The sequence below is a fragment of the Thermobia domestica genome, chromosome 9 (genome assembly GCF_964235325.1).
Source record: "Thermobia domestica chromosome 9, izTheDome1.hap1.1, whole genome shotgun sequence".
Lineage (NCBI taxonomy): Eukaryota > Metazoa > Arthropoda > Insecta > Zygentoma > Lepismatidae > Thermobia > Thermobia domestica.
In genome coordinates, this window is record NC_137462.1 from 155,330,958 (window position 1) to 155,351,310 (window position 20,353).

At 35.6% G+C, this 20,353-nt stretch overlaps 1 protein-coding gene and 1 long non-coding RNA gene across 2 annotated transcripts in view; both read left to right on the forward strand.

Annotated features, from left to right (window-relative positions):
- The window catches only part of LOC145695114 (uncharacterized), a 288,189-nt gene extending 286,543 nt beyond the window's left edge, over positions 1-1,646 (forward strand). Inside the window, exon 3 of the long non-coding RNA XR_014133113.1 lies at positions 368-1,646. This is a non-coding gene — a long non-coding RNA (uncharacterized LOC145695114). The remainder of the gene's footprint in view (positions 1-367) is intronic.
- Positions 1-20,353, forward strand: part of Fas2 (neural cell adhesion molecule fasciclin 2) — an 858,867-nt gene that overhangs the window by 368,602 nt on the left and 469,912 nt on the right. The gene's annotated exons all lie outside the window — the stretch shown is intronic.

The following is a 20,353-nucleotide window of genomic DNA, read 5'->3' on the forward strand; positions in this document are numbered from 1 at the left end:
TCTTTTTCATACTTTTTTTATTGTCGCTCGAAAGAATAATAATAATAATAATAATAATAATAATAATAATAATAATAAAGGAAGAATATTCTGCAATTGAAACTACTTATTTATGTATTTATGGAACGAGAATGTTATTACACTATATACGTGTTAATCAATATTGATTCCTCTGTCTAACGTGATTTCTCAATATTTTCATTCTTATCAGTTAATTGCTGTCGTTTATGACTTTCTGAAGTTTCATTATCAATTTATAGCCTTAACACAGCCCATGTTTATGTTGTTTATTGATGCAGTAGAGCCTAATTACATCAAAGTTGTTCTACACAGGTATTCATTTGTTTATTATTTGTTTTCGTTGCAGGTAAGCACAAGCGGTGTGTGGGAATCCAGTTACCCCGTCGCAGGCTGTGAGAGCATCCATGCTGTGAGTAAAGGTGTCTCATCAGTTTTGCTTGTGGTGTGCACAAGAACAAGAGCAAATATTGATTTCGGACAGTCTTGCGTTTGGGAGAAGCCACAGAGCAAATGTTAACGGATAACCCATCTAAATTCCTCCACATTGCTGGAAGCAAATGGACTACTACTAACAAAGCCCATATGACCAAGTTCTCGGTAGCTTATCGTGTCCTCGGTATATTTCATATAGCTATTCAACTCAAACAACCATATAGCCTTAGGTATTTAACTAGTGTGGACTGAGATGAGGGTTGTTTTAGTTAGGATAATGGGAATATAGGGCAGTGTTTCTCAAAAGATGTACCGCGTAAATGTGAGTTAACCATAATTGTTTTACCCTCAAAATTAAGCCAATAACCAGTGACGGATTTATCCCGAAACCGGGGGGAGGACGTAGGCCTCCCCAGCTTTTAAGTGACAAAAATAATTTAAGGTATTAGTTATATATTTTTGGAAGTTTATAATAAATTCATTATATATCTATCATAGTCTGGGTTCTGGGTGTCCGTCCCCAGATTTTACCTTCTAGAACCGTCACTGGATGTAACGAAAGAAAACATACACGAAAATACTGAAATTTCTTTTAATATAAACCATTTGTTTTCTACTATGCTGTGTGATACAGTTTTGTATCATACAAATAGTACCTGTAACTTAAAAAAAATCCTGGTAGTTTTGTGGACTACTACCCACAGTCAAACTTGGGTCTTGTGCGTCAAAGAGAAGAATGTGAAACACAGTTGGTTTCGATGGAGTTTTATGTAATACTCGTTTCGTAAAAGTAATTAATAAAAATAATATATACTTAGTTTCTTAACGCAGTGTATGAAGTTTTAGTTAAAGAGACACTTGGAATTTTGTCCTGTTCGGAAAGAAGCGATAATTGTTTCTGATACTATGAAATGCTAATTTGTTCCACTCTTCAAGCCTTTGACTCATCTCAAAATTGCCAGCAAGTTAACGAGATCTGGCTTTAGGTAGAAGAAAGTACAGCTAGTCACAACTATTCACTGTGGACTGTTAGAACTGACAAACTGAGATGTTTTACGTTTATGACAAGGATTAAAAATATATAAATATTTTCGCCTAGACGTTTATGTAACCCGTAACTCTTAAATGCTTTGAAGTTTGGCTGTTAGCATTACTCACACACTGAGATGTTTTTGTATTGTAAAGATGATTGAAAAACAAGGACTGTTGAAGTTTGATTATGAATAAAAACTGACGACGTTCATCTTTAAAATCAAACACATGCATTTTGTTCGCTTATGGTAAATTTAATAAGGCTTATGTTTTAAACTTGTAATTAGGAATGTAGATTATTTGAACTGACATCTTAAAAATAACATTTGGCTTGAGTGTATCTTGCACTCGTCATCGACATTATTGATTATTGCTCATTATTGGGTGACGAACACCCTAACATTAATACTGGAAATGTCAAACTTCATCATGAAAATGTACACCTCGCGTTGCTGTTCCTGTTAATGGAGAACTAGATAAGTTTAAGTGGGAGGTACTCAAGCCGTATAGTCTTGATCCGGCATTTTAAGATTATCATCTCCTTGCCCCGATGAGAAAATTCTTGGCAGACCAACAGTTCAGGCCCGTTGACGAAGGCAAGTCAATTGTTTACAGACAGCTATACACACCCAAAATATGGACTTCTTCTATAAACAGGTATGTCGAAACTTGTGCCACGACAGGCCCGTATCCACGGGGTGGGAGGGGGGCTAGGGTGGGCCAGCTTCCCAAATTTTTGCTGGTCCCCCAAATTTTTCACGGTATGTTTGCAAATGAGCTATAATATGGTGATGAACTATAATATGGTTGGATCGCCCCCCCCCCTACAGTTTTGGGCTGGCAACCGGCCTGTGCCACGATGAAAGAAATGTCTTGGCGGTTATGTTGAATAGTAGCATTAATATGACCACTTACTTTATAAATATTCTTGTGTTACCTATTACACTTTTTCCCCTATATAGACTGTTGTGTAGGGCCGAGGTGGTTCAGTGGTAGAGCACTCATCTCTGGTAAGTGGAGTCCCTGGTTTGATCCCAAATGGCGCCAAATAGACTTTGTGGTGGACAGACATCATGTACGTGTTTTTTTTAGGGGAAGGGGTTCTCCCGTTTGCTCTACTTTTTTTTTCATTCCATCATTTCGTTCATTATCATCATCACTGTTTCCCTTACCTCGGCGCATAATCGTGGAACATTAAACTCAAAAATAAATGAATTAATTATCTAACTAAGTAAATTATTATTCGATACCTATTGATCTGCCCTCGTTAACATTAGTGGTGTTCACATATTTACTCAAGTGATTGTGTTAAATAATAAAATCTTAAGGACGACCAGCATTTGAAATTAAGAGCCTGCCTTACTAAAAATAATACAAAATTTACTATTTTTCTTTTGCTTGTTTATTCATCAGTGAAAGGAGATAATGAAATGCAAGTCACCACAATCATAGATAATGCTATTCTACAACAGAAAATATGAATCTGAAGAATGTTCAGTGTTGCCATCCTATGTATTTCTATGGATTGCAACACTGAAAATCCTTCAGGTTCATATTTTCTGTTGTAGAATAGCATTATCTATGATTGTTGTAACTTGCATTTCATTATCTCCTTTCACTGATGAATAATCAAGCAAAACAAAATGGTAAATTTCGTATTACTTTTAGTAAGGCAGGCTCTTAAGGCAGTATTTGTGAAATCATGAAACAAGGTTACTACTGCCTTGTGTGGGTAGATACCGGTAGTGTCTTAATACTTCATCAAAGCTATGATACAAACTAGCCTTCCATTATAAAATTAATATTGCGACAGACACTGCTATTATAACGGTAGAATAATAATGAATAAAAAGGACCCATATTTTTAAATTAAAGTAATAATTGAACTACAGTAAAGCGCGTAACTAAAGCAACCTTATTATTTTCTTTTCCTTCTGGGTTATTGTCTTCCTGTATGATGACTACAACATAATTCCCTGTTCGTGAACTTGAAACTATAGTACTGTGTCATTATTGGAACAGAAGAAACAGAAAGTTAACAGTTTTTGTGTTCATAATGCACACTGATATACTATAATTTTCAGTCTGAAAATGCGTAGGTTTTATGAAGTTAAAAGACATTCGTGTAACATGGCGGTGAATGCTCTAAATTGCAACAAAGACATTGAACTTTCGAAATTGTTGTTGCATCACGTAAACCTAACTCAGTTCTTTGACATTTTAAGTAGTTTCTTTTCTTTGTTTTTCTTAAAGTTGTCATATGTATTCTGTTTTGAATGTTTGCGTTTTGGGTTCTGATACAACATCAAGGCTGTAAAGGAAAAAGCTTCACCAACCTCAAGGCATCAACCCTCACACCATAGATCGTTCCTCACCACTTTATCTCGCCTCCAACAGAGAAGCATCATGCCTCCGAGCCCGCCATAAGTTCAGTTTATTTAAATTTTTCAAGATAAATCGCAATATGAACTGTGAATATAAAGTTTGCACAGTAGTTTGAATTGAGTTGTCAAAAAAAATTGAGCTGTAGGTCCACGTGCTAAATAGCTTTGGTGTTGAAAGGGACGCTAAACTGTAATCCAACCAACCAACTAAAAATCTTTAAAATGATTTGAGTAGAATTGGGTTTTTTGCATCTGTGATCTATCTCTTTTTTTGAAGGCGAGATAGTAAGGTGGGAATGGATTAAACTGTAAGGATTAATCTTGCATAATGATCGGTGCACCAGCTTTCTGCATCTGATTGAATCTTTGGATGTTGTGCGAAATCCACTTTAATAGGTAGTTCTTCGTTTTACATAAGGCCGTAATACATCAAGACTTTTAAAAAATAATGAAATATTATGTAATAATATATGGTAACAATGGAGGAATCTCTTTCGTTCATAAATTTGAAAGGTTCTTATTTCAAAATGAGTTTGAACAAAGTGGGATAGTAATTTCAATCGTAAACTATTATATTTAATGGCAGGAGTGCCCGTTCTTCGCACAGGAAGAATAATGTTTATTTAAAATTTTGAATTTAAAAAGATGCCTGAAAAATATATAACGGCGAGCAGTGCCTTCCGAAGTGTTCCTATCTATTCTCGGGCCAGCTGACACATCTATTCGTCACACGGAAAGAATAAAAGTTAATGCAAAAGAATTCAAAGATCTGAAAGGTATGCAACTTGGGCCAGAGGATGAATGATTGGGTTGCCTATCTCATAGGCACTGTGGTACACTGTAGATATATGAAATCTTTTCGTAAAGTTTGTCCATCTGTTCCATCCAGTTGAAAACCGAAAAACGACTTCGTACCTGTTTAGATCTGGTGAAAATCTATCTGGGTATAAAAATTGGTGGCTCCATTGGAAAACATTATGACAGATACACGTTCTGTTATATATTACAATACCTAGGTAGATACTCACAATTGGGAGTCACTTGTTGCACTTTTCTGAGAAATGTCTGTGCTGTTGTGCGGTTAGGGAAAGCTGACGTCCGATAGATAGTAGCGAATGCTGTAAACAAAATGAAGAGGTGTTCGCTAATCACTGCAGTATTTTCTCACGCTGTTTCTAGCAACTATGGTCATGACTGCATTAGTGCCTGTTGTTGAATATTGAAATTTGTGTCAAATACTTCAATTGCTATCAGTTTTGTTATTTGGAAATCGTGTGTTACAAATCAGCCTGTCATAGTATTACGGTTATAGAATAGTGACATGTGAAATGTCTTATGTTTGTCAGCAGAGCTACTGCCTCTATTGTTGCAGACGCTTTGTCAACATCATCTCCAACGCACCATGTGTTCTGTCCTATTCTCAGACACGTTTTCCTTAATCTCACAGGAGTGACGTGCAATACGAATATTGCCACTCATTATACGAAAACATTTACCTTTTACTACTTGCTTTCGAGTTCTTATTGCGCGGTTTCAATGAAAGACATCTGAGTGATGGTGGGCACCAGGGTGTGCAGAGAAGTGTTTCCGATTTTAATATTCGATTAACTTGACAGAAAAGAACTATGTTTTCAAGAGAAGTGCACGGTGATTCACTGGTAGAATCCTCACGACTTGTGCGAGGGATTCTGTTCGATCCAGGTACATGTAAGTTTGTGGTAGACTACATCGTATCCGTGGAATTTCTCCCGTTTCGTCCCACATTTCCATTCCACCAACTCTCGCATAAACATTCACTTTTATAAATCATCCGTTTCCTTTACCGTAAACGGCATAAACATGGGATGTTAAATTATTTTGGTCTTTATTGTTCAATGAACTCTTTTATCTTTTCTTTCATGTTCTTTAAAACGCAAGCCCAATGTCGTCCTTGCCTTTCTTTTTGGTCGTCTCTAAAACCAAGTACGAATTTAAATTTTTGCCAAGATTTTATGTTAGAAATGCAAATATAATTGCAGTGGCTCAAACCATAACAAATCGTAGAGATCAAACATAATTGGAAGGAATAATCGCGTTGCTTTTACTGAATGATAAAGGAACATGTGCATTGAGGGTCAAAACATTTAAACACGGGAGATCAAAACTATATAAGAACATTGGAAAACTTGTCTCCCATCGAATACAGCAGAGACCAACGAAGCAGAAAATTTGTCACAACACTCGTTCATATCCCTACGCCTCTGTCTTTCTTCCCCCTTTTTATCATCCATCATTGCCCTTCCCAAGTTTAACTAAGATCCGTTTTATTATAGAAGCAAACACGACTTTAGGGGATAAGAGCATGGCAGATAAGCATAGAGGCTTCATACGGATTAAAGAGTGCATTACGCTTGCCCTTCCTCCGGGACGTTGGTCCCCATGGGTAAAATGCAGTGTTGTCAAATCTAAAGTGTTTTTTTAATCTTAATTTGCATATACAGGTATACACAGGTCTTGGGAATGTGACCTTCCAGAAAATCATATGTTTAGCTTGAATACTAATACAATTGTGAATATTTCACAAGAGAATCAGTTTTTTTTTTTAAATAATAATAATACCAATCCAATTCATTTGATCAAATTTCTTATCTTAAGATTTTGTTCTAAGTCGAAGTTAGTGTTTTTACCTCATAATTTGGTTAAATCTTCCAACAACATTTGGTCAAGGGCTTGGTAGGAATAAGAAAAATTAATACTTGATACTTATATAGTTGCTATTGGCATATCAATTAAAGCTGTGATACAATGATTGATTTATTAATATGGTAGATTAATGGATTTGTGTTTACGCACAATAATTGATTTGTTAATATGGTATATTAATGGGTTTGTATTTACGCCCTTTCTCATCAGCAAAGCGATATAGACGAGCCTACAGTTTAAGGTGGGATGTGAACAAATTGTAGTTCGTTATATGATCTCCCACCAGCAGTGTTCGAAGTGGAAAAAAAGCAGAAGCAGTATGTTTTATTATGATTTTGACTCAACATACCGGCTATTTAAATATTGTCTTGATTACTGAAAAATCAGAGACGGTATGTCCTCATTACAGAAAAACCAGAGGCAGTATGGCATACCATCGCATACCGTCTCACTTCGACCACTGCCCACCAGGAATCGAATCTGGTACCTCGTGTATCAAAGGTAAACAAGCTAGCCATTTCTTTTAGAAAAATATATCGGATGTGCAGAACCAATTGCATACTCCTAGCAGTGCACGATCTTGAGTGTGACTGTTGAGAGGAGCCCAGAGATTAGCTGTACAAAACCAATCGTTACTCCAAACAGTACACAGCGTCCACAGCGTAGCCCCTAGGTGCAAAAGCCGACGACTTCGTCGAAACCATGGGTTTTTAAAGAACCCAAGTGTGCCGAGTGTAAAGAGGTTGCCCGACGTAGTCTGAGAGTAAATTTAAAACGAATGAAAAGTTGCATATAACACAAAAGTTGAGAGGTTGGGCATACATGGCATGACAGAACCGCATTGAGGTAACAAAGAAGGTGTTACTTTCTTTGAAATAAATAATTGTTGTGGGCTCAAAATTTGAGACATTCTTTGAGATAAATGTAACATGTGCGCTCGACACTAGAGACAAAATTTCAACAATGACGGCTCCTTCGTGTGCATCTCGGAGGGTGTTTCGATATTGATAAGCTCTGATCGAATAAAACAGGTCATGAAAGAAGTGTACAGGGGGCAGAGTCGTGCAGGAAAAAAAATATAGCATACTGTGCTTGCGTAGTTGTAGATGGAAAGGAGTATTGTCTGTAAATGTGTGTTCATCCATCTCTGGAAAACTGTTATAATTTCATATTAGTTAATAAGAACGAAAATAATTTACTATATATTTAAATTATACTATCCTCAAAATCAGAACACGCGTTATGGAATAGCTCGTAAAAATAATCGTTTAAAGAACAGACACAAAATACAGGAGTAAAGAAAAACTAATACCTCTAATAATTAAACAGGCTTTTCATAAATTCTCAATATTGTGTTATATTAAGGAAAGACAAAGAAAGGAATATGCATCTAAAATACTAGGAAAGTTCAAGAAAGGTCAACGGGAAAGATTGATTGATGATTTTGAGTTTAACGTCCCGTTCAGCAGCGAGGCTATATGAGACGTGGACCTACTGATTAACGTGGAGTCCGAACCACATGAGCTCCCGCCGGGAATCAAACCCGGGGCTCCCACGCCATAGGCGCGTATGCTAACCGCTTAGCCACGAAGGAGCTCTCAACGGGAAAGAGTTCAAGATTTAACGAGCCCTTATGTTGATCACAAGGTTTGCTGTATAGAGAAGAATTAGAAAAGAACAAATATTATTTAATAAGAATAATATTTTTAAAATATTACTTAGCTCCAAACAAGGAAAAATGCCGTACAATTTGGGGCCACTATAATTCGCGTATCAATTTAATTCTATTTTCATTACGGTTTCGCAGAAGTAGATGATCAAAAAATAAAACTTGAACAATTAACCTTGTGTGACATACGGTTTGTCAACTGGCTAGTTTATTGGTAAATCCGCTATACGAAACTCTCAAAACTAATATCGAATGCAAAACATATGGTTCAAAATGTCGCTATGACTGTAACGAGATCTTACGAAATACATGAGGTATTCTTGCGCAAAACTAAAAATACTTCGTTGTTCGTTTTGGAAAAAGTGTATTTAACAAAAACCTTGCGTGTACTCGCACAGAAAAATGAAACAAAATAAAAGAATTAAAACAAAAGTGAAGAAATTGAGAAGCCAATCCCTCTTTGTTTACTTTTTCCCCATCATCCTTTACCCCATCTTCGTGGAAGTTGAAATAAGCTAAAAATTATTCATGATACTTTTCCCATAGGGAAGATTAGTTTTCTTCTATTTGCATAGCATATGCTTGTAACAAGACACGAAAGCTTCTTCTTCTTCTTCTTTTAATTCTTATTTTTGTTTCTAGTTAATACTCTTATATTTGAATAGGAATATAGATACAACTTTCAGTTACGGGAAAAGATTATTCATTGTTGTACTTTTTAAAGTATCAAATTCATTTCTGGTAAAATTTCTGTCGTTTTAAACAATAGGCCTCATGCTTCGAACGGCTATGACCAGCCAAGTAGATTGTTAATTACTCAGAAAATATTGTGTTCAGCAGTGGTGCCCACCCCCCCTTATGTCCATGACGCACCCCCGCAAATGTCTATCCGTAGGTGTTCTTCAAAAAAAAAAAAAAATCTTTTCGATTAATTTTTACACCCCCTCAAACATATTTATACAGATTTTTAACCCCCTCCCAAATATTTCAATGACGCAGTTTGCGTCATAACCCCCCTTTGTGGGAACCCCTGTGTTCAGGAACGGAACCCACACACAGAAATCCACGCATACCATAGTCGAACGTGCTAATCAATCGGCTACGTTAATTTCATATCGTTATTTTCGTAAAGTGAGTTGATTTTCGAAGTTCACAATTTATTTTTGTGTAGTTAGGACCTCACTATGTACAGTGCACTGCTCAGTCTCTTTCTCTGTTGTATTTTATTTATTTGATACTACCGAAAGATTAGACAAACATGTTTATTCATGTACTTTGTCAATAAATGCCTTTCGAATTCAACGAAGGCTCCAAAAAGAACGTAATGAAAATGACTAGTTTGTCTGTAACTTAGTGCTACACATATATGAATAAAGCTACAAAAGGATCAGATTTTGATGTGTAGGGGAACAAGACTTAAGGAATTAATGGATATGTTTGAACATACAGAATTTTTGTTAAATCAAGAAGAGGTCATCCACTGTTAACGTTGTTAATTTAGAGAACCATGACAACTTCGAATCATCCTGCACACCTTTGAATGAAACTTAACACTGTGTAGCATACTTTCTGAAGAGTGAAAATGTCAGTCTATCAGAGTTATAGATAGAATCAGTCACTAGTTGTAGGTAAATTTCTAGCTGCAACGAACTTTCAATTTCCTGGAAACGCACCGAAGCCTCTTCATTGCAACTCATTTCTGTAGCTCGCAAAGTGACATGCACATGTTATAATCTAACCATAATAAATTGATAACTGGCTGATTTGGAATCAGAGCTAAATATAGCGTAATAGGCCGAGCCGAGCTTGTCCCTGGCCGAACTTAGCCACCAAATATAGCGATCTTTATTCTTTAGACGAATGGATACTTCCGCACTAAATTTGGTTCAGATCCGACCGGTAGTTGCCGAGAAGTAAAATAACATGTATAGACCGAAACGAGTCTATCCCTGGCTGAGCTCGGCAACTAAATACAGCTGTATTTACTCCTTAGACGTAACCTCAAAATTTGGTGTAGAATCAGCCAATAGCTACTGAGAATAGAAGTACTACATACACACACCTCGAGTGAAACTATAAGCTCCCGTATTCTTACACCGGGAGCTAACAAATGTTCCATAGTCAAATGCGGAAGGCAACACCTAGAAATTATTCATTTTCGATCAACTGTTGTAAGTAGATGTCAATACAGTGCTGTATATCAGTTTAACCGTATAATTTCGTGCAATTTTATTCTTACTGTTAGACAAGTCATTATTGTTGAGCTGTATGTATGGTACTAGCGTTTGCATTCTAATTCACATTATGTTTATTTTTATTTATTTATTTATTTATTTATTTATCTATTAAGGTTGAGACTCTTCTAGTCAGTCATATTGTAGTTCAGCAAACATGTAAACCAAATTAGCATTTTTTTTTTTTTTTCGTGAAATGTTCAGCCAGATTAATTTATTACAACGACTGCTTGAGATTCTATGTTATTACGTGGACACATTCGATGAATCATAAGGGAGCTGAAGGATATTTTATTTATAGATCACCCTTCACAATGGAAAGTATTATTAATTACTATTGTCAGTGCGGGAAACGGACAAAAGAACAGTAGGATGCTGCTTCTCTGTCATGTCAGTGATTTGGTGTTTGTCATAAGCAAGACATCATGAGGAGAACGGCGGCTCAGCGGTAGAGCGCTTACCTAAAGTTCATGAGGTTCTTGGTTCGATCCCCAGCCAAGTAAGTTTGTGGTGGATAACATCGTGTCTGTAAGTTCCTCGGGTTTCCTCCCACATTCTCATTCCACAAATTCTTCCATGATCTTTCACTTATTATAATCATCCGTCGCCCTTATCCTAAAGGACATAATTGTAAGACGTTGTACGGTATTTATACAATGGTTAAAGATGCTGTTGGAATCGTGTTCTGTGGTGCGAGCTGTCCCTGGTTCGGTATCCGATGGGGACAATCGGTCGAAAAGATGTGACATTTTTTTTCAAGCTGATCATCTTGAGTGAGGTTTACTGAGACACATGGTTATTATTGAAAGTGAGAATCTGGGAGGAAACGGGAGAACGCGAGAAAACTTAAGAAGGATACGATGTGTTCACCATAAAGTCAAAATGGTGTTGGAACCATATCAAGAGTGAGAATGTCAATCTTTAATGAGTTACCATGTTCAGTATTCTGGCATCACTGCCAACCTTTCTTCTCGATATAGCAGTTACTTGTTTTAAAATCAATTGCAAAACACAATACACGAATATATGGATGATCCTATTTAAATAATAAAATTACTCACTATTATTATATATGAACTTGTAACGTACGGTGCTGTTAGTCAACGTTGTAGCGATATTTAATCATGGAAAATCCAATATTTGTAATTATCAACGTTTACATAAGTTGCTAATATGGTTAATCTCTTATTTACTGTATTTTAAGGTAGATGATAATTCCAGTGGTGTGTAATACATATACATTTCAGAAAGAGATTATGTCTATATATTACCTAGTATATAACGTGTGTATCGTCAAATATGCGAAAGTAATTAGTTGAATGGGCATTCATTTCCATCTTTTAAGTTTCTAGTGAGTTCGTTCATATAAAAAAAAAAAAATCGTAAGGAATAAGTGTAAATTTGATGGGTAAGAAGTCATTATCATATGGGATTTTAGTGCTACGTGTAATATCTAAGAGAATTACTAATAAGAGATATTAAAAAAAAAGAAAAAAAGAAATTACTGAAGAAATCATTGAAAATCAAGAATAAATCTTGAGAGAGATATTTACTGCAAAGGAAATACTTAAATGCTATTTTTCTGCGAAGCGTGAGAACGATAGTTATGCTTGGTTATGCCTTCAAGTGTTCTTTCTGTGTTTTAAATTCACATTTAACGATTGAAAAAGGGAAGAAAAAAATAGTAAAATAGTAGGGGGAAAAATACTAAATTGCCTTAATTAGTTGGGTTACGGGTATGACCGCAGACAGTTTTAAAAATGAACGTAGGACTTGCTTTCAGTAAATTGTATTAAAACTAGTAGCATTCTTGTGTCATAAGTGGTAATTAAAAACTAAAAGAAAAATTGTCGACTCACTAGGAGAGGCGGGACAACAAATTAGTTGGGTTGGAATGAATATCAGACCCCTGACAGATGCTCCCTTTCTTCATCTCTCCTTCTATCATTGCATTCTGAAGAAGGTACTTCACCCACCTCCTTATTGCTACCGTCTTCACATCACTACGCCACCATGAAAATCTTGGGAAAGTTTGGGCGATATAGCAGAGGACAGGGTGAGGATCGACTACGTTAATTCAGAGTCTGCTGATGAGCTTTTAGACAAAAGCAACCTGCTTGATATGGACGTCACGTCCGTAGTATCCTATTAGTGGCGCGGAGTTCTTTCAGCCGTCATTTGTCTTCCTCGGGCTGATGTACGGAGCCAGAGTTCATCAAGTTTCAGGAAGGTGGTGATGGTCGGTGGGTTGATAGCAGTTACTACATGCCACTCATCTTATGTGTATCTACTGCATGCTGTATATTGCTTCTCGCCATTCATCAGTTTTTTTTTTTTTTTTTTTTTTTTTTTTTTTTTTTTTTTTTTTAAATATAATAGTCAGACACTAAGCTGAAGTTTTGAAATCTTTAGTAAATAAAAACCATTTTAGTGTTTTAGAATGCTGTCCTTCATGATCTATCAAATATAGCTACGTTAGCTTGTTTTACTTTGTTTCCTAGTGAAAGGTAAAAGGAACCGACTTTACACACAATCCTGAAGAGAGGGAAATTGCTGGAATTTACTAACTAAAGCGCTGATGTTTCATACGTATTCTACCCCTATTGCTGGAATTTACTAACTAAAGCGCTGATGTTTCATACGTATTCTACCCCTATATATGTATTAAATTTTAAACAATAAGAATTACGTATATATACTGTGGTTGTGGTGCATGTAATTTCAACTTCCACTACCACTAGCTTCACTACACCAGTACATCCACGACCACCAAATAATAATAATAATAATAATAATAATAATAATAATAATAATAATAATAATAAGTTAATAATCCTTTTCGCCTTGGGTACTCTCTTCGTCAATCCAAAGCTTAGAACTCTTTCCGCTGACGTAGTGTACGGGGCTTTAATGCACGGAATCCTGATGAGAGAGCCCTGAACTTAGAATGATTAGTGGCGGGATTCCATCTTAAACTGTAAGTCGATGTCTCATAGCCTTGGTTCTGGAAAGAGACGCTAAACTCCAACCAATTCCAGATAATAAAATAGACTCTGTTTCACTAATAACAAATAATTTGCTAGTACTTCTAAGACACCTGTATATCAAATTGAAAAGCAGTAAGAAAACTGTCCTTAATTTTGTCAATTATTTAAAAGAGGAAAGATTGTTCAGGTTTTCATGGGAATATATATTTATTTGATATTAGTATGTGCAAATTGTGTGTGTAGAGCACTTTTAATGGAGGTGGAATAAAGCTGATGCCAGAAGAGGTCCGGTTTATCTATTTTACGTGTTACATCAAGGCAAGGGCGCCCATGTTGTGGTTTTCAGCGAGGGGCAAGAATATACAACATTTCAAATATAGTCTCAAATTTTGCGGTAACTATTCTAAAAAGTCTATTGGGTTTTCGATCTTCCGAAGTATAATTTCCTCTAGAGGAGGGCAAGCGCCCCACCTTGCCCCTCCCCTGATGGGCGCCCTTGCATCAGGGTTATATAATTTCATAAAATAAAAAAGAAGACATCTGACAAAAACATTTATTTACATTATTCGCAGACAATATAATATACCACAGTGTTCTAAAACAATCAGGAGCAGATCCAGGACCGACTTCTGGGGGGGGGGTGTCATACTGCTACTTTTAAGGGCTCCAAACTTTGGGATGGGTTTTATTTATATATATAAAATAAGAAAGTTTCCTCTTCTGGAGGGGGCGATTGTCCTCCCCTGGATCCGCCCCCTGAATACAATCCTATGCTGTTATGCAACCATGTTGCTTGCTGCAATTAACCTGGAATATCCGTTGAGCTGTTTCATGGTCTAATTTCTAAGATTACTATCAGATGATAAAGATATTTAAATGGAACCACTAGGAAGGTATTCTTTACACACACACACACCCCAAAAAAGAAAAAAATCGGTACATCTATGTGGACATTATGCGTGATAATACAGATCAAACAGATTCTTGATTCAAATAAATACGTGAAACAGCACTTTGTTGTTCGTATAAATTGTTCAAATAATTAGTTTATTCGACATGGGACTTTTTGAATATTAGCGCCATGATATCCATTATCTTGTACTAGCATCTAACATCATAGTAGATATTTTGTTTTTATTCACACAGGCTGTGGAGTAGCTTTAGTAAGTAATAATTAGACTTCGGATCGATATGCACTAAAAAACGGCAAAATATGCATGCAAATATGCGCAAAAAATCACGTAAATATGCACTGAAAATATGCACTAAAAATTGTAAATATGCACCAATCAAAAGCTAAAGTTAAATGAGGATTTTTTTTAATCTTTAGAGAAAAAGGCTGTATTACTTAAATTACATATATTTGTGTATAACAATGATGCATTCATGCTACAATATACAACTATGTAGTTTTCGGTGTTTTCTTGCTAAAACTTTCATTTATTTGTTAAAACATTACTGTACATGGAAAATGTTCCTTCCGTCTCACGGGTCGTTAAGGGACAGTATTTCAAAGAAACAATGTTACTTCCCGATAAATCTGAAATCCGTGCGTCGTTGTTCCAGGAACACTTTATTCACATTAGACAAGAATTTTATGCCAGAATTTTTGGCGTTTATTGAATGTGCGTTTCGAAGAAATACTTCTCCGATTAGTCTTGGGGAAGTCTGCTTCGTTATTGAATCAAACAGCTCAAATGCACTGCAAAGTTCTAATCATCGCTCTTCTAATCTCGTTATGAACTGAAATGAGTATTGATAAACGTAAGGTCGCTTTTAATGTTTTCAGCTCAGCAAGCGTCCAAGGCTTCTTAAATAAATTTGGTTTCTTTGGGTTCAAACAGTTCACAGTCAGTATGTGAAATTAAAATACCTCTACTTTTATATATATACAGACGGGCCCCCCTTGACGCTCAGATATAAACTGGATAAAATGTAGGCTAATCCTGCTTCATAAAAAAAAAAAAAAAAAAAAAAAAGCTGCAAACTATGGTTAGGCCCCTTCCTTGATCATATTCTGGATCCGTCATTGTTCTACAAATAATGCGCCAAGTATCTGTGAATAAAGAATAAATATACTACGAGAAGTAAATAAACATTTCTGGCATAAGCACATAATAAAACCTGCCTAGCGAAATTGAACAGGACTCGCAAATATTTCCGTTAAAGGTTTCAAAGTTAACCAAGATAGCTCTATGCTTAGAAAAATAAATAAGGTACATACATATAATGGACATAGTGAGATAAAATAAAATGTTATATATAGGCCTAACGTATTCAATTATATTATTTAATTATGTTACGAATTAATACACATAAAATTTACAGTAAACAAAAAAGCCTACATACGGTTTCAAAGGCCAAGAAAGAAGTAGATGCTATGCCAGGGTGTCTATCAGTCACGAAAGTCCCGAAAGTCCCGAAATGAGAAAACGGTCACGAAAGTCAAGAAATTTAGCTTTTGGGTCACGTTTCCCCCCCCTTTTTTTAAAAAAAAAAAATCTGTACAAATATACGTACAGACTGGAAAATTTTGTTCTACAAAACATCAAAATTCACAACCAAAGATGTCTATGGTCAGCTTTAGACGCTACAAAATCGTTACCGAATCGCACGCATGAAAATTCGGCCCAATTCGCATCCAACTTCGCTCTTGAGAATGTTCCGAAATTTTATGGTTTGATAAAGGAAAGGTCACGAAAAAGTCACGAAATTTCATTTTGGAATTTTAGTAGACACCCTGTATGCCCTTTTCAGCGCTCCTCCCTCTACTTTGGCTCCCTTTTGATCTATTGTGTATATTATGCTCCTTGTTCCTGTCTCTAGAGCAGCTAGAGAACGCGTTATTGGTATTTGCAGATAACTATGTAAATTGCACTTCGTTCAAAAATTCGCAAGGTATCTAGGGTCTTACATGGTGGTGGACTAAAGAGTAAATGTGTAGGTTAACAAGTAAACGAAGATCTTTACAGACCACGCAGTTCATATACCTAACCTCTCACAGAATGTCTAAAAAAAATTTAAACACTGTATTACGGAACTTGAAAATTTCTGTTAAAAAGTGTATTTTAATATCCGTTGTTCGCAACACAGGTTCCACCTAATCAAGAAAATTTAACACATTTTGTTTTACCTTTAAATTCATGGGATCGTGATATTTCCGTTTAAAATAAATTTTCGTTTAATAAAGGGTCTGTTGAAGGCAATTTTTACTGTAATAAAAGTCTATATTAAAAACCCTTATGTTCTTGTTTAAAAGAAAATAAATCCACTTGAAATTAATCTGCTGCTCCAATTTTCTGCTGCCGTAATATTGTCCTCTCAAACGACAGTAATTTACAATTTAGACTATAATAATGATACTTTAAATGGAATAAAGTTATTTGAACAAGGAATAAATGGGAAGAAGGGAAAGTTATCGAAAACATAACTGAAGACTAGGGAATTTACGTTTGGAGACAGAGGAGTGTATGAAAGCCACACAAGCTTATATTTAAATACTCTCATATTTAGAGCTCATTTTTGAAAAGGTTGTTCATTTCTTCCCGAAATACATTTCTCAACGGTTTCTTTGGGATGAACTCTGTCAAGTATGCAAAAAGAAAGCTACATCTAGGCTGTTTCATAATTGCGTAAACTTTTTACCAGACTTGAAACTGCTATGAAAATATAAGATGAAAAAAAAAAAAAAAAAGTTGCTGAAATTTGAGCTTTTGCTGTCGAACAAAATACAAATGTCCTTTTCTGAAAACAAGCTTACTTACTTTGAAAGTATTACTTGTTTAGCATACACTTTGCAAAATATATTTTTATGTTGAATTGTTAACGTTTCTCAGCTTCAATCTATTGCTTCAGAAGATAACTTCTAGACGGTTTTTCGAGCCCATTTAGTTGTAGTGCGACACCATTGTACAAATTTTGTCCACTCAAGAAAAAAATTATACCATTCAAATTATTAAAGAGGGCCTTTTACAAATTTCGACCACTTCGATCACTTATAGTGCGACATCATCAAATTTTAATTTAACTAGCTCAGGAATTTTGTCCAACGAAGAAAACAATTGTACCATTTAAATTAACAAAAGAGGGCCATTTCAAAACTTTGGCCACTTCAATCACCAATAGTGTGACATCTTTAAATTCGAATTCTAATTAGTTTAGAATTTTCCCTAATTTTTTTGTAGATTTTTGTACCATCAAGATAGCTGAAATTCGAATTTAAAAATGTCTCACTACAGATAATTTCAGTGGCCAAATTTTAAATGACCGTCCCTGGTTTATTTCAATGGTACAGTATTTATTCTTGGTGGTACTAAAATGTTTAAAAATTCGACACAATTCTGAGCTAATTAAAATTCGAATTTTAAGATGTCGCACTACAGGTGATTGAAGTGGCCGAAATTTTGAAATGGTCCTCCCTCGTTTATTTGAATGATACAATTTTTTTTCTTGGTTGGACAAAAATTGACAAAAAAAATTGAACAAAATTCTGAGGTAGTTAAAATTCAAGTTTTAAGACGCCGCACTACAGGTGATCGATGAGGACAAATTTTGAAATGGCCCTCCCTCGTTTATTTGAATGGTACAAATTTCTTTCTTGGGTAGACAAAAATTGGACAAAATTCTGAGCTAGTTAAAATTCAAATTTGAAGATGTCGCACTACAACTAAATGGACCCAGATTTTTCTTTTGGCATTCTTATACCGCCACAAGACCACACAATTTCAAATCCACACACACACACAACAGTAACAACTTCAACTTCTGAGATGGATGACTTGGAAATTTTGTTGTGGGTGATTTGACACCGTTATTTATATCTTCTTTCAAAAAGGTGACAGTCACGCGTCATTGCCGGGAGGATGAATCACTCACCCTTTTGTTATTCTTTCACATGACCTTGGAAGATATTCTAAACCGACAACAATCAACCATTTTAAGTTCTTGATTCTAATTTATATTAGAAACTTGAAATTCCATTTATGAGGAAAGTTGTTGGACGTTAAAAATTATCAATTTTGTTGTTCGTTTAGATATGCATTTATATGCAGTAACGACATAAACATGCACTAACCTCCGAAATATGCAAATATATGCACTATAAAACTCTGTTATTTTACCCCAAAACACCTGAAACGAATTTCTGTTTAAAGAGCATATAAATATCACATCAGGAAAAAAACATGCAAATATGCAAAAATCCGAAGCCTAGTAATAATGTAAGATAAGACATCTGATCTACATATATAAACTTTTACATTTACTTGATCTGTAAGTATATACTTCTGAAGTGCAAATGCCAAAGTGTATTGTAAGAGAGGTTAAATGATTATACCCGAAAATCACAGTAGAGATATAAACTCTGATTTATGACGATCAATAACCTCGTAAATATCAGTAATTTAGACGAGTATCGGCAGTCAAGTCAAAAATATAGAGGATTCCAAACTTTCGTATTAGCTTTGTACTTGTATTACGGATATAACGTTTGGGCCAAAATTGCTCTTATGTGGAGAATATCGGCAGACATATACGGACAGATATCTCTAACACACTGTGAAGATGGGAAGTGGATTGAGGGACAGGAAAAAAAGAGAAAAGATGCAATATTCATAATTCGTTCCCTCCCATCCTATATCTTGCGTCTAAGCCATTTTCTCTTTATGCTCCAACTCCCCTTCTGTTAATCTTGTCCCCACTCGACTCCTCCTTGAAGTTAGTCGAAGAAGTTGTGTGTGCGTTGGTAGTGTTGAAAGAATGGTTTTGGCACTGGCGGATTCAGATGGCATGACGACAGTAGTAGTAAGGGGCCAGAATGCAAGAAGGGAGAATGTGCCACGAGTCCTAAATAAATAAAACTCCACCAAGACGATCGACTTTTTTCCTCTCTTCATCTTCCTTTTGTCTCTTTTTCGCCTCTTTTTCTACTCCCCCCGCCCCCTTCTAACGCTGGGAAAATAACATCCCGCATGTATTTTCTTCCGTAAGTTTTTTCTGGTACCTCGAATAAGGGTGGGGTGTTCTCAATGTAGTGAGAGAGTCACATATTCGTGGGAAATCCTTTTCTGTCGAGTAGAAACCGTGGAAAAGAGAGATGAAGATGAGAACTTCGGGAAAACAGAAGGGCTCTCGCAAAATGTAAGATGAAGGAAGTGAAAACACGATATATGATATGTTTTTCTACATTTTATTCAGATTTCGTCTGTCTGCTGAGTTCTATAAGAATCCACTCACAGACGTTGTTTATACTATAATACCTTACTTGCGTATTACCTCATGAAGTATTCTGATATTGGGTGAAATTTTCAGTACAGTGTATTTCATCAAGGTTATGCTAATCATACTGTTGAAGATGGGCGAAATAAGGACCATACAGTACATTTATTTAAGAAAGTATAATAAGAGAAGGCATTAATCAGAAAGATAGTTCATCGAGCACCCATCTTCAAAATAAAACTCACGTCACTTTACATCACCTATTCAAATTTTCTGTAAAACAAAAGTCAGTCATACCACATTGTGTTATTCAAAATATCTGTAAGATACAGTATATATATACTTAACATTAACGCCACTTAACATTATTTAAAATCTTGTAAATGAATCAGTAACTTTGGTGCTGTGTATTGGTAAAATATAGGAGAAATAAAAATGCAATTACACCATCTTTTGCTTGTAAATTGAAAGGCAATATTAAAATTTAGATAACATAATTCCCGAAGACATTAATAATGCTATGGAATAAAAAAAAAAATGAAATGAAATCTTGGAGTTTTACGTCTCACGTTCTGCCGGTTAGGCTAAAGGAGACGGTGATGATGAGTAATGAATCAAATGGTGGAATGAAGAAAGTGGGAGGAAACGGGAGAACCCGGAGAAAACCCACGCACACGGTGTTTGTCCACCACAAAG